This window comes from Tupaia chinensis, unplaced genomic scaffold (genome assembly GCF_000334495.1).
Source record: "Tupaia chinensis unplaced genomic scaffold, TupChi_1.0 Scaffold000360_1, whole genome shotgun sequence".
NCBI lineage: Eukaryota > Metazoa > Chordata > Mammalia > Scandentia > Tupaiidae > Tupaia > Tupaia belangeri.
The window spans coordinates 214248-226800 of NW_006159856.1; positions in this window are offsets into that span (position 1 = coordinate 214248).

A 12553-nucleotide genomic window follows, 5' to 3' on the forward strand; every position below is an offset into this window, starting at 1 on the left:
CTGGAAGGAGCAAGAGGGGAGGTGGGTAAGTCCAAGGAACAAAGACCTACAGGGGAGATGCGTAGGCATGATGTTGCTTAGCGTTAGTGTGGGATACATACCCAGTGATAAAGTACCAGTAGTGGGTGGTGATCAGTGGTATGAGGAAGGTAAGGACTAGGAGGAGGTACAGCTTGAGGGCAGCACGGGGTGAAGGTCTACAGTAGGGTGGACCCTGTGTGTGATATGTCCATTTCTCACATTTGGACCCCCGGGCTGTTGCTCTGTGGATCGAGAGTCCAACTATTTGCTCATCCATTTACCTTCTGATGGACATTTTGACTGTTCTATTTTTTTTTCCCTTATTGATTTTGGTTTTCAATATTTCAACTAAACCTGTTGTGAACATTTATGCACAGGGTTTACATATATATATATGATATATATATATATATCATATATATATAATTATTTTACTTAGTTGTATAGATTCTCTTTATTTTATTTTATTTCATTTTTTTGAAGCTGACCAGAGAGAGACAGAGAGAAGGGAAGTGAGAAAGAAAGCAAGGTTTGAGTTCAGGTCCAGGACTCAAACCACGGTCAGCCATGTGAGAGTCCAGCTGCCTTAACCACCATGCCACTTGCCGGCTCCAATACACAGGTTTTTAAGTGAACAAAAGGTATCAGCTATCAGTACAGCAGGATGATTGCTGGATTGTATGGAAATGCAAAGAAATCACACTATATAAAACAACTAGCTTCTAAGATGCTTTTTAGTTTTTCGAGCTTTTTAAGCAGCTAGCAAACTGTCTACCAAGTGGCTGTATCATTTCACATGCTAAATGTATGAGCCATCTGCATTCTTGCCAACATTTGGTGGTGTCAGTATTTTTGACTGTTCTGTCCTAATAGGTAGGTAATGCTATCTCGTTCAGGTTCTCATTTGCATTTCCCCAACGGCTAATGTGCTTGTTGCCCATCTGTATTTTTTCAGGTTTGGTTAAATGTCTCCATGTCTTTTGTCCATTATCTACTTAGAAGATTTTTTTTTTTTTAATGTTTATTTTTTATTTTTATTTATTTATTTTAAAGATTTGTCTACTTAGATGAGTTTTAATTTTTTTTTGCTCTTAAGTTTTAAGAATCTTTATATATTCTATCAATAAAAATAAGACCTTTGACAGATAGGTGGTTCGCAAATATATTCTCCTATCATATATGGCTTGTCCTTCTTTTCTTTGAGCTAGATATTTAACAGAGCAAGTTTTTTTACTTTGATAGCCTATTATAGCAAACATTTTAAATCTGTGCTGTACCTAATTTTTGGTCAGGAGATGATATTTAGATCGAGGTATTTTTGTTCATTTTGTTTTGACTTTGATTTTTATTTTTACCTATAAATGTCCAATTGTTCCCGCTCCATTTGTAGAAAAGATTATTCTCTCTCAATTAGACTGATTTTTACCTTTTGTAAAAAAAACAAACAAAAAAAAATCAATAGGTGGATTTTGACCACCAAAAACCCTCTGCCCAGACTTCCTCCTCCTGCCCCGCCTCCCCGGTCTAGCAGGGAGCAGGAACAAGCCAATCAGCAGCCATCTATATCTGAGTTCTGAGCGGCCCCATTCAGGGATTTCAAGCACCAAAGACCCTCTGCCCAGGCTTCACCCTCTCGCTCCCCAGTCTAGCCAGGAGTCAGGTTAGAGTACCCTTCTTATTCTCTGTCTCTTTCCATCTCTCTATTTGTAATTTTTTGACAAAATAATTTTTTCTCCCTTTTTTTCTTATTCTTGTCTTATTTTTTTCTCTTCTTTGATTTTTTCTATTCTTTTTCCTTTTCTATTATTTTTAAAAACAATCTTTTTTTTTTAATTCCACTTGTTATTATTATTTCTTTAATTTGACCAGGGAGAGACAGAGAGAAAGGGAAAGTGAGAAAGCAAGCCACCAGGCCTAGGATTCAAACCATGGTTGGCCATGTGGGAATCCAACACCTCTAACCACCATGCCACCTGCTGGCCCTTTTCCTTTTCTTTTTACCTTTCTCACTTTTCTGCCCATCCTCCATGCACTGATTTTCTAGACAGGTTTAGGTGCTCAGTAGCCAAATATCTGAATACTTTTAGGGTCAGATTAATCCTCAAATTTCATTGAATCAGCTGGGCAAAGAGAGAAAAATGATATTGTTTACAGACTGCAGGTCACCTCCTTCTGCATTCCTCTGATTGCTTAGATTTACCTCTAAAAAATAGGAAAAAACGTATAATCCATCAGATGACCAGAAATCACCACAGGGACACAAGAAATATGATAAACTTAGAAAATATCTCTCCTCGGGACCAGTAGTTAGCGTGATGGCTATATCGCTGAACTCCCATGTAGCCAACCCTGGTTTGAGTCCCGAACCCGGTGGCTTAAACTCACGCTGGACACGTGTCTGTGTGTGCCCAAGATCCCGAGAGGAGAATGGAGGAGAAGGGATTGTGGCATGGCCATCACCCCTGGGGGGTGATTTCTCGCTTTCTCTCTCTCTATCTTTCTGGCGAGTGCACGCATTCTATAGCAAAAACTTCTCCAAAAAAAGGAAAAAAAAAAAAGATCTCTCCTCTAAGGGAAAAGAATAACTCTTCTTCCTCCACCGAAAATACAGTGGAACTCATGAAAATATCAGATAAAGAATTTAAAATGTTTATAGTGGCAAAGCTAGCAGAGATGCAAGAGAATAGAGGAAACAAATTTCAGAAGATGCAGGAGAAAAGCGACACTAAATTCCAGATGAGGACGTTCTTGCACCATCTGAAAGAGGAGATACACATCATAATAAAGAATTGAACGGAATTGTTAGAGATGTAGGTTGTAATACAGGAAATCAAAATTTCCCTTGAAAATATCAAAAGCAGATTAGATCATGCAGAAGATCGAATCTCAGATGTCGAAGATAGAACCTCTGACCTAGAAAAATGCACCAAAAAGACTGACAAAATAACCCCCCAAAATGAGAACATATGAATAATACTAGATACCATCAAACACCCAAATATCCGGATCCTCAGTATCCCAGAAGGTGAAGAAACTAATAAGGGTATTGATGATCTATCCCATTAAATTCTGGAAGAAAACTTTCCAAACCTAGAGAGGCACACAAATATCCAGATCCAAGAAATACAAAGGACCCCACATAGAATTGACTGAAGCAGATCTTCCCCAAGGCACGTCATAGCCAGATTGAACAAAACCACAAAGACAAGATTCTAAAATTGACAAGAGAGAAACATAAAGTTACTTTCAAAGCCTATCTCATAAGGCTAACGTTGGACTGCTCATCGGAAACAATGCAAACAAGGAAAGAATGGGAAAATATATTCAAAATGTTAAGTGGAAAACAATTTCAACCAACAATACTATACTCAGCAAGATTATCTTTCACATGGGAAAAAAATAGAAAAACATTTTCACATAAAACCTGAAAGAATTTACCAACACTGGACCAGCTGTCCAAGAAGTCCTAAAGGAAGTGCTATCCAGGAAAACTAAAGTCGGACATACAGAAATAAGAGTACAAGAAACAACCAAGAGAATGGCCAGCCTAATGGTAGGGACAAGTCTGGAGTTGAATGTTAACTTCCAGAGTTTAAATAGAAAGATCAGACCACAGTAATGCTGCAAAGTCAGTAGAACAGAGATTACTCTATGGAATACTATTCAGCCATTAAGAACAACAAAACCCTGGCTTTTGACAGAAAGTGGAAGAATATGAATTTACTGCTGAGTGAAGCAAGCCAGGCTATGAAAGAGAGACACTATATGTCCCCACTTAGTATATACTGAATGTCTGCACTCTTATAACTGAAACTGACGAGCTAAAGGATATACAAACACTAGAGGTGGATGTGAATGCCAGATGTGGTGGAGGAGTGGGACCTGGGGGAAAACATTTGGAGGTGGGATACGAAGACAACATTGTTGAGACAGGGAAGTAGTGTTGTTTTATTTTGATCAACTCGACGGGGGAGAAATGTTCACATATTGAAATGATCACCTTATAAGCTAAATAATGTGATTGAATGTATTAAAAAATGTAAATTAAAAAAATAGAACAGAGATTAATTTCATGAGTCTAAACTAGTGAAAGTTTTTTTACTTCAGACTAAAACATTACTGATTTTCTTCAATGCTTTGATTTCCATATTTAAGGATTTTTGTCTTCTCTTGAATTGTTGATAGGTTTATCTACCGACTATTTGAACTGATTCCTAACTTAGGTCCAGGACTTGAACTATGGTTGGCCATGTGGGAGTGTCCAACCTCTAACCACCATGCCACCTGCTGGCCCTTTTCCTTTTCTTTTTACCTTTCTCACTTTTCTGCCCATCCTCCATGCACTGATTTTCTAGACAGGTTTAGGTGCTCAGTAGCCAAATATCTGAATACTTTTAGGGTCAGATTAATCCTCAAATTTCATTGAATCAGCTGGGCAAAGAGAGAAAAATGATATTGTTTACAGACTGCAGGTCACCTCCTTCTGCATTCCTCTGATTGCTTAGATTTACCTCTAAAAAATAGGAAAAAACGTATAATCCATCAGATGACCAGAAATCACCACAGGGACACAAGAAATATGATAAACTTAGAAAATATCTCTCCTCGGGACCAGTAGTTAGCGTGATGGCTATATCGCTGAACTCCCATGTAGCCAACCCTGGTTTGAGTCCCGAACCCGGTGGCTTAAACTCACGCTGGACACGTGTCTGTGTGTGCCCAAGATCCCGAGAGGAGAATGGAGGAGAAGGGATTGTGGCATGGCCATCACCCCTGGGGGGTGATTTCTCGCTTTCTCTCTCTCTATCTTTCTGGCGAGTGCACGCATTCTATAGCAAAAACTTCTCCAAAAAAAGGAAAAAAAAAAAAGATCTCTCCTCTAAGGGAAAAGAATAACTCTTCTTCCTCCACCGAAAATACAGTGGAACTCATGAAAATATCAGATAAAGAATTTAAAATGTTTATAGTGGCAAAGCTAGCAGAGATGCAAGAGAATAGAGGAAACAAATTTCAGAAGATGCAGGAGAAAAGCGACACTAAATTCCAGATGAGGACGTTCTTGCACCATCTGAAAGAGGAGATACACATCATAATAAAGAATTGAACGGAATTGTTAGAGATGTAGGTTGTAATACAGGAAATCAAAATTTCCCTTGAAAATATCAAAAGCAGATTAGATCATGCAGAAGATCGAATCTCAGATGTCGAAGATAGAACCTCTGACCTAGAAAAATGCACCAAAAAGACTGACAAAATAACCCCCCAAAATGAGAACATATGAATAATACTAGATACCATCAAACACCCAAATATCCGGATCCTCAGTATCCCAGAAGGTGAAGAAACTAATAAGGGTATTGATGATCTATCCCATTAAATTCTGGAAGAAAACTTTCCAAACCTAGAGAGGCACACAAATATCCAGATCCAAGAAATACAAAGGACCCCACATAGAATTGACTGAAGCAGATCTTCCCCAAGGCACGTCATAGCCAGATTGAACAAAACCACAAAGACAAGATTCTAAAATTGACAAGAGAGAAACATAAAGTTACTTTCAAAGCCTATCTCATAAGGCTAACGTTGGACTGCTCATCGGAAACAATGCAAACAAGGAAAGAATGGGAAAATATATTCAAAATGTTAAGTGGAAAACAATTTCAACCAACAATACTATACTCAGCAAGATTATCTTTCACATGGGAAAAAAATAGAAAAACATTTTCACATAAAACCTGAAAGAATTTACCAACACTGGACCAGCTGTCCAAGAAGTCCTAAAGGAAGTGCTATCCAGGAAAACTAAAGTCGGACATACAGAAATAAGAGTACAAGAAACAACCAAGAGAATGGCCAGCCTAATGGTAGGGACAAGTCTGGAGTTGAATGTTAACTTCCAGAGTTTAAATAGAAAGATCAGACCACAGTAATGCTGCAAAGTCAGTAGAACAGAGATTACTCTATGGAATACTATTCAGCCATTAAGAACAACAAAACCCTGGCTTTTGACAGAAAGTGGAAGAATATGAATTTACTGCTGAGTGAAGCAAGCCAGGCTATGAAAGAGAGACACTATATGTCCCCACTTAGTATATACTGAATGTCTGCACTCTTATAACTGAAACTGACGAGCTAAAGGATATACAAACACTAGAGGTGGATGTGAATGCCAGATGTGGTGGAGGAGTGGGACCTGGGGGAAAACATTTGGAGGTGGGATACGAAGACAACATTGTTGAGACAGGGAAGTAGTGTTGTTTTATTTTGATCAACTCGACGGGGGAGAAATGTTCACATATTGAAATGATCACCTTATAAGCTAAATAATGTGATTGAATGTATTAAAAAATGTAAATTAAAAAAATAGAACAGAGATTAATTTCATGAGTCTAAACTAGTGAAAGTTTTTTTACTTCAGACTAAAACATTACTGATTTTCTTCAATGCTTTGATTTCCATATTTAAGGATTTTTGTCTTCTCTTGAATTGTTGATAGGTTTATCTACCGACTATTTGAACTGATTCCTAACTTTTTTCCTAGCTTTAAGTTTTAAGCAAATTTCTCTTAACATTTCTTCATTTTGATCTATTAAAACTAAAACTTTTTAAAATTAAAATTGCATTAAAAATACTATTAATACCTATTTAATGACTGCAGTAAGCTAGATAGCCCCAGCGAAGTGCTACTTTATAGTATATTCACTTTACTCACTGAGTTTTATGCCTAAAGTCAGACTTGTGTTCATAAATTTGTATATATCACCTTTACTTGCTATTGAAAGTCTTAAATGAATTAAGATCTTTAGTGAATGAATAAAATGTGATTAGAAAAGGTATGGAAAGCTGTATATACCAGAGACAGTGTGGGAAAAGTGGGAGGAGTAGGCAGTTGTTTTTTTTTTTAAAGAATTCTTTTATTTGACTTTTTATTTATTTATTTATTTTAATATGACCAGAGAGGACAAAGCAAGAGAGAGATAAAGAGGTAGCGAATCAAGGTAGGAAAAATAAAGCAAAATATGTAAGAAACAAGAAATAGAAAATTATTTATTGATGATAACGTGTATGGTAATATCCTTGATTGAGCCAACATGCAATGTATTCCATACAATGTATTCTGGATGGAAAAATCTCATTTTGTATCCTGTATTGATGTACAGTGAATAACCGTAGCTAGCTAGCTAGCTAGATAAAATCAACAGGTTATTCTAGTATAAGTCTACTTCTGGATACTCTGTAACATTGAACAATGTGTCTTTTCCTCCATGAATGCCACACAATTGTGATTACTATAGCTATATAAAATGTCTTGGGCCAACTGGTGACATGGCGAAGATGGCTCCATCTCACATGCCAGACTGTGTGAGTGTGGTTCAAGTCCTGAACCCAGCACCTTGAAAATCATTCCAGGCGCACGCGTGTATGTGTGTGAAGAATCTAAAAAAAAAGAAGAAATGGAGATGGGATTGCAATGTAACCATCCCCTACACAGAGTGGGGTGCTTTCTCACTTTCTCTCTGTCTCTCATTCTGTCTCTCTCCAGCAAGTACATCCTCTGGCAATTTTTTTTTTTGAGAGTTTTTTTTTTTTTTTTTTTTTGCTATAGGGCACGTGCGCTCTCCAGACAGACAGAGAGAGAAATAGAGACAGAAAGTGAGAAATCACCCCCCAGGCGGGATGGTCACGCTGCAATCCCTTCTCCTCCATTCTCCTCTTGGGATCTTGGGCACGCACGCACACGCGCCCAGCGTGAGTTCTAAGCCACTGGGTCCGGGACGCGAACCGCGGTCGACTATGTGGGAATCCAGCGACATAGCCATTACGCTAATTGCTGGTTCCCTGACAATTTTTTTTTTTTTAAGTCTTGAACTGGAATATATTGAGTTCTCCCATTTCATTCTTTTTCAAAGTTGTTTTTTTAAAATAATTCTTTTATTTGACTTTTTATTTATTTATTTACTTCTTTTCATTTGACCAGAGAGGACAAAGCAAGAGAGAGAAAGACTCGGACCATGGTTGGCTATGTAGAAGTCTAGCACCCTTAACCACCATGTCACCTGCTGGCCCCTCAAAATTGTTTTAAATGTCTTGATTACTTTGCATTTCCATACGAACTTTAGAATAACCTTGTCTATGTCCATAAAATAAAAATTGCTAAGATTTCAGTAGGAATTATGTTAAACCAGTGTATCAATCTGGGAGGACTTGCCTTATTAACCATTTGAGTCTTCCCATCCATGAGCATGGTATGTCTGTCTATTGATTTATATATTTTTAAAAATTTATTTCAACAATGATTTATAGGTTTCATCATACCAGTCTTGTACATGTATGACTGTTTTAATTATTATAAAGAGCCTTACTTTAGTTCAGTTTCTATGTTCATTGCTAGTTTATAGACATACAATTGATTTTTTTAAGAATTATTTTATTTAGGGACCAGCAGTTAGCGTAATGGCTATGTCACTGGACTCCCATGTAGTCGACCGCAGTTCAAGTCCCGGACCTGGCAGCTTAAACTCACGCCGGGCACGTGTGCATGCATGGCCAAGATCCCAAGAGGAGAATGAAGGAGGAGAAGGGATTGTGGCGTGGCCATCCCCCTGGGGGGTGATTTCTCTCTTTCTATCTCTTTCTCTCTGGCGAGCGCATGAGCCCTATAGTGAAAGCCTCTCAAAAAAAAAAAAAAAAAGAAAGAAAGAAAAGAAAGAATTATTTTATTTAACTTTATTATTTATTTTAGTTTAGTTTGACAGGAGGTGGGGAGGAGAGAGAGAAAGTGAGAAAGGAAGCTACCATGTATAGGACTTGAACCACGGTCAGTCATGTGGGAGTCCAGCACCCTTAACCACTACACCACCTGCCGGCCCCTGACATAAAATTGATTTTATGTGCTTATATTCTACAAAACTGCTAAACTCAATTATTAGTTTGATTTTTTTTGATACATTGATTTTTTGGGTACTTTTTTGGAATTTTCTACATAGACAATCATGTTATCTTCAAAAATGGGCATTTTGGCTTACCCCTTTTCAATCTGTATACCTCCCCCACCCCTCTCTTGTCTTATGCACTGGCTAGATTTCCCAGTCTTACTTTGAGCAGCAGTGATAAGAGGAAACATCCTTGCTTTGTTTGTTCCTCATCTTTGCAGAAAAGCATTCAGTCTTTCATTATCAAATATGACGTTAATACTAGACCTTTTTAAAATTTTTTCTGAGTTTTTATCATGAATGAATATTGAATTTTGTTGAACATTTTTTCTTTATCAGTTGAAGTGCTCTTGTAAAGTTTTCTTTATTTGTCTGTTGATATGGTGGATTACAGTGATTGATTTTCTATTTTTAAATTTATTTATTCCCTGAGTGAAACAGAGACAGATGTGTGTATGTATATGTGTGTATATGTGTATGCACAATATATATATATGTTTGTATGTGTATACATGTATGTGTGTGTGTGACTCCCATGTAGACAACCGCAGTTCGAGTCCCGGACCCGGTGGCTTAAACTCATGCTGGGCACATGTGCATGCATGCCTAAAATCCTGAGAGGAGAATAGAGGAGAAGGGATTGTGGCATGGTCATCCCCTGGGGGGTGATTTCTTGCTTTCTATCTCTCTGTCTCTCTTTGTCTTTCTGGCAAGCACATGCGCCCTATAGCAAAAACCTCTCAAAAAATAGTTATAGGGGTATTCAAATAATGAAATATCAGGATCAGCATATGGCATAATGGTTACATTGCTGGACTCCCATGTAGTTGACCACGGTTTGAGTCCCAGACCCGGCGGCTTAAAACTCAGGCTGGGCACATGTGCATGTGTGCCCAAAATCCCTAGAGAAGAATGGAGGAGAAAGGATTGCACCATGCCATTCCTCCTTGGAGATGATTTCTTGCTTTCTGTCTCTCTGTCTCTCTGTCTCTCTGGTAAGTGCACATGCCCTCTTACAAAAATCTCTCTTAAAAAATAATAAAAATAATAATATATTTCATATGCATAGTCATTTGTGCTTTTCATGAAATTGATCCATTGTACCCAAGGCATCAACTTTGTGTATATAGAATATTCTCTTATCATTCTTTTGATGTATGCAGAATCTGGGCTGGTATCTCCAGTTTTATCCCTGAAATTGGTCGTTCTTGTCTTCTCACTTTCTTCTTTATCAGTTTTGCTAAACGTTTGCCAATTTATTGATTGTAGTTTCATTGATTCTTTCTTATTTTTATTTTTATCAATTTCATTGATTTCTGCTCCTTCTTCACTAGTTCCTTCCTTCTGTTTGCTTTGGTTTTATTTTACTCTTTCTTCTTTACCTAAGTTATCACGTATGAATTTCAATTACTGATTTGAAGCTTTTTGTCTTTTCTTTGTTTCCATGTGTTTGAAGATTTTCTTGTAACCTTTATGTTGTTTTTTTGTTTTGAGTTTATTGTAGTTGGAGAATAGTCTGGGTGATTTCAGTTCTTTTTCATTTATTCAGGTTTATTTTGTGACCCAGGATATGGGTCTCTCTTAGTAATTGTTCTATACGCACAAGAATATATTATTCTTCTGTTGTTGGGTGGAGTGTTTAATAAATGTCAATTAGATCCTATTGGTTGGTGATATTGTTTGGTTTCTTCTATGTATTCACTAATTTTCTGTATATGAGGGGACTTCAAGAAATCCAAGGAAAAATGAAGTAAGTACGAGTTTATCTTGGTTCAAAAGCTGTGTGTCTAGCCAGGTGTCACTGGGTCGCCTGACTGCTGCTACACATGTGAGCCAGTTACACACTTCTTCCCCATCCCATGGTCCCATTCTTCCTGCCTCTGATGCTCCACACTCTTGACATTGAGGAACCTAATGTGGACAATGTTTATTAATTTTCGAAGTTTTCAATTGGAAGAATCCTTAAGGAATTAAACCCTCCCCCAGTTTTGAGAATATTGTTCATGTCATGGTTTTCATTTCAGAAATCCCACCCTCATACAAGAAGGGTTCTAGATTATTCTTTGGCAAGAATTTTCCCCCAGATACGGTTCTATTAGCCCCAAGAGAATGGAATCACCTATCTGTGGGACCAGTTATGATTGACCATAGGGGAAGGGATCTGAGTATTGAAAGACTCAGTTGAAATGCCTGATCTATCCTTTAGGGGTGTGGTGGAGGGAAGGGAGAAGATGTACTCCTCCCTCTGTAGAATAGGGCAACATGAACAAGTCAACTTACTCAGCAGTTCTTACCAACTGGGGTTCTTTTGTGAAGTGGAAAGCTGATGTTGGCTAGCCTGATCAAAAGGAAACCCAGCACTCCCATCTTTTGACCCCTGGGCCAGGAATTTCGAGGGAGGACTGCCCTCCGTAGCTTCAGACCCGGGACCCCCAAGCCAGACACCCCTCTTTCACCCAGGAACGCCTTCAGTCCTACCACACCACACTCCCATCTTTCGACCCCTGGGCCAGGAACTTCGAGGGAGGACTGCCCCCTGTATCTTCAGACCCGGGACCCCCAAGCCAGACACCCCTCTTTCAGCCAGGTACACTTTTCCCCCCTTCTTTTTCTGTCCCCTTACCCACTTCATTTGTAAATTTCTCTCTTCTGTTTAACACATAGGAACGCCTTCAGTCCTACCACACCACACTCCTATCTTTTGACCCCTGGCACGCGGCGCGCGACTTTTTCTTTATTCTACGTATTATTTTCTTCCGACTTATTCAGTTCTCACTTCCTTTATCTACACCAACCCTGGCTGTCTAGATAGGTCTACAATTACAATTCTGAAACATTCTAGCATTTTAAGACTCTCTGGAATCCTCCCTTTCACTGAACCACCTGCGAAGAAGGAGATACATTTCTTTGTACACCTGAAGAGAATACTTTTTCTTGGATTACATTACTAAACACAATTGAAGAGAGACTTGGGCTGCCTCCATTCCACATCAGAAAGGAAATACATTTGTTCCTATTCGAAGAAATGTTCTTGTAAAAGGTTTTTCAAAGGGAACACATCTCCCAATGGTTAGAAGTAGAAGAACCTCAGGCCTGAATAAAGCAGGAAATATGTCTCCATCAAAGGAACACAGTAACTCCCTTCCTTTTCTTGAAAAACTAGAGGACGTTACCGAAATGTCCGAGATAGAGTTTAGAACATTCATGTTGAACAAATACTATGAGCTGGAACAGAAAAGAGACAATGAGCTACAGGAGATGAGAAAGTCCTTCAACGATATGAAGGAAGAAATGCTAAGGAAGAATAAGACGGAACTATTAGAGGTGAAGTCTGTAATACAGGAAATCAAAAACTCTCTCGAAAGTATTAAAAATCGATGAGACCATGCTGAAGGTCGACTCTCTGATGTAGAGGATAAAACTTCTGACCTAGAGAAAACCACCAAAAAGATAGAGAAAATAACAAAAAAAACATGAAGATAACATAAAAGAATTACTAGATTCCAATAGATGTCCTAACATCCAAATAATTGGTATCCCAGAAGATGAAGAAACTAATAAGAGCATGGAAAATCTATTCCATGAAATCTTGGAAGAAA